At 39.8% G+C, this 2,945-nt stretch overlaps 1 pseudogene; it reads left to right on the top strand.

The window, feature by feature from the left end:
* Nucleotides 1-1,060: 1,060 nt before the first annotated feature.
* On the top strand, nt 1,061-2,306 carry LOC123789978 (protein FAM156A/FAM156B-like; annotated as a pseudogene).
* The last annotated feature ends 639 nt before the right edge of the window (nt 2,307-2,945 follow it).

The raw sequence follows: 2,945 nt of genomic DNA, 5'->3' as shown, positions 1-2,945 counted from the left end.
TCTACTCCACGGATATCTGGCAGAATATGACCAGGTGCACACCAGGGTGAGTTTAAGGGAGTGGAGTATAGGAGGTGGAAGTTGACCATCTGATCTGAGTGTGGCTGCTGGACTGACATAAAGACCAAGAGGGAGCAGTGTGGTAAGGATCTGACACACAGACCAAGGCTTGAGTTGAACTCCACCACATCCATATTACCACCTGCAAACGGAGTTAGTTATATGCCCATTGCCATAAAAGACACCCAGCTTTTGTACTCTTTGGCTCATATAATCTTCACATAGGTTTCAATACAGCTTTTATTGCACTCTCAATGCTTAACATATTCTGTTTATGTGGAGAGATTCTTTTGTACGACAGAGCATGTTCTAACTACTCGGTTTGGCTGGGGGAAGTGGTGTGCAAGCTAAAGTAAAAGGACAAAGATCCTGGAAATACAAAGTGCACAATATGAGGTTCAATGATGGTCATTTCAGAAGATTAAGGGATAGATCAGGGAAAAGATTAGCAACAGTGATGTAGGTTGTTTAACATCGTTGGCCACTTCTTGGAATGTATGTTGGATGCTCAGAAAGAGAGGAGAGAAACTCCCTCATGGTCACGGAAAGCTCCTTAGGAGAATCATGTGCTAAGATCCTAAAAACCACATTGTACATTTCATTAGAGAAAAGTAAGTCCATCTGTATTCTCACTGCAAGCCACTGAAGGATTTCTACAGGCAGCTGAGCAGCTTTTTGGGCTGCAAGTCAAACCAATGTTTATGAGGGTGAAAAATCAAAAGAAAGGAGGCTCCAGGGTGCAAATTATTGGAATTCAATAAAATGCTGCCCTATGAAATTACATAAATGCTTATAGAAGAATAGATATTATTAGTTATTAGTTACACTTACAATTACATCTAGTGAATGAGCGTGGAAATGTAAGCCAGGAATTAATGTCATCCACTACGAGACACCAGTTGCATGAACTGACATGCAAAAAACAGAACATAAGTTACTGTTTCTGAAATGCTTATGATGTGCCATGCACTATTCTAAGCTACTGAGATGTATTATTTCATGCAATGCTTCAAACCTAGGAGGTAGGTCCCGTTATTTTTCCCATTTTGCACGTATGAAACAAAAGCACAAAATGGTTAAATCAGAGACATAATAATGAATTTTCTTTCTTCTTTTATCACTTGTTGCAGTCTGGGTTCTTCTGGCCATGCCTGTCCCTCACTACATTCCAGTTTTTTGATAGCCTTCATCTTCACCTTCCTGTATAGACCCGAGGGCCAGGTGGAATTGTAAGCATGGACAAGACCTCCATAGATCCACTCCAGAAACATAATTCAACCCTTCCTTCCTTCCTTCCTTCTTTCCTTCTTTCTTTCTTTCTTTCTTTCTTTCTTTCTTTCTTTCTTTCTTTCCTTCTTTCTTTCTTTCTTTCTTTCTTCTTTCCAATAAAGAATTTATTTATTTATTTATTTATTTATTTATTTATTTATTTATTCTAATTGAAGTATGGTTAAAACACAATGTGACATTAGTCTCTTGGGTATGACATAGTGATTTGACAAGTCTATACGTTATGTTGTGCTTGCAAGTGGGACTACTATCTGTCACCATATAATGCTATTACAATACCATGGACTATATTTCTTATGTTGTACCTTTCATCCCTGTGACTTATTCATTCCTTAACTGGAAGCTCTATGTTGATTTCTAAAATTTGCCTGATGATTTCTAAAGAGACTTTCCAGGAAATCACAGCAGCCTGTCATCCTTCCTTCTCAGAATTGCTAATAATGAGCCTCAGTGACCTGAATCCCAGTCCTGGCACCTTCTAACAGAAGGGCTGCTCCAGCAGTGGTACAGGGATGAGAAAAGCCTACAAGAGAGGCGGTGGGAAAGATCAGTGTCCAATCGGAGGAAGACAATATTTCTGGGACATATGAGATGAAGACACCTAGATCATGTGGCACCTTACCAGGTTCAAAGGAAAACCAGAATCTCTTCCACAGGTGATAGATATTAGAATATATTTCAGATGTGAATGTCAATGTTGATATTGCCAGAGCCATAGGCCAAATGTCTCTAAGATGCCTGCAGACAGGAAATCAGCCCTACATCCTTCCTTCTGGGAAATGTTGGTTCAGGGCCTCAGTGGCTTAACCCTTAGCCTGGATACCAACTGGCCTGGCCTTCTGCCAGAAGGAGTGCTTCAACTGCAGGAGTTGGGGGAGAAGTTCCAACTGGAGATGCAGCAGGAAAGCAGAAGAATATTTCAGAGTTTCCTAAAATAGTGGTTAAAAGAAAACTGAGATTCTCATCCTCACATGACAGAGATCTGAATGGATTCAGGCATAAATGCTGATGTTGCCACATTCTGGGCACAGAATCCTTTTGGGAGCCAAAGAGGAAGCAATAGTCAGAGAAATAATAAGGACAGAAGTATGATTGGAAATCCTATCAATGTGAAAGCTGATCTAATCCCAGGAAGGTCCTAGTCTTTCCTGCTGATAATTTTAGCATCCCTTTGGGCATCGTGGGGGGTGCTAGTCTATAGAAAGGATGACTGTGTAACAATAATTCCTAAATCCCCATGATATGGTTCAAATGATGCCAGTTGTCTTCCTTCCTTGAGATTTTGTTTTTACCCCATATCTTAATGTCAAAAATACACAAAATATTCATGTCCTGTGAATCTCTTTGTAATTTCTATGTGCTTTTGTCCCATTTTATTGACTGCCTCCACAAAGAAGAACTAGGTCTGATAGAATGCATGTGTGTAGTAGAGTTGAATTATTGAGAGGAAGTCAATGATGAGATCATTGATGAGATCCAGTTTCAAGAATCTGAAAAAAGAGGATGCACAGGAGAAGTAGCCACACATCACACGGTTTTGAGTTAAACATTCGATTGAGGTAACCTACAGGTAAGTAAGTTTCACTCCTTAACAA

Source organism: Ursus americanus, chromosome X (assembly GCF_024610735.1).
Source record: "Ursus americanus isolate L20-20 chromosome X, mUrsAme1.1.p, whole genome shotgun sequence".
NCBI classification, from domain to species: Eukaryota; Metazoa; Chordata; class Mammalia; order Carnivora; family Ursidae; genus Ursus; species Ursus americanus.
This window is presented reverse-complemented; position numbering and strand designations above follow the sequence as displayed.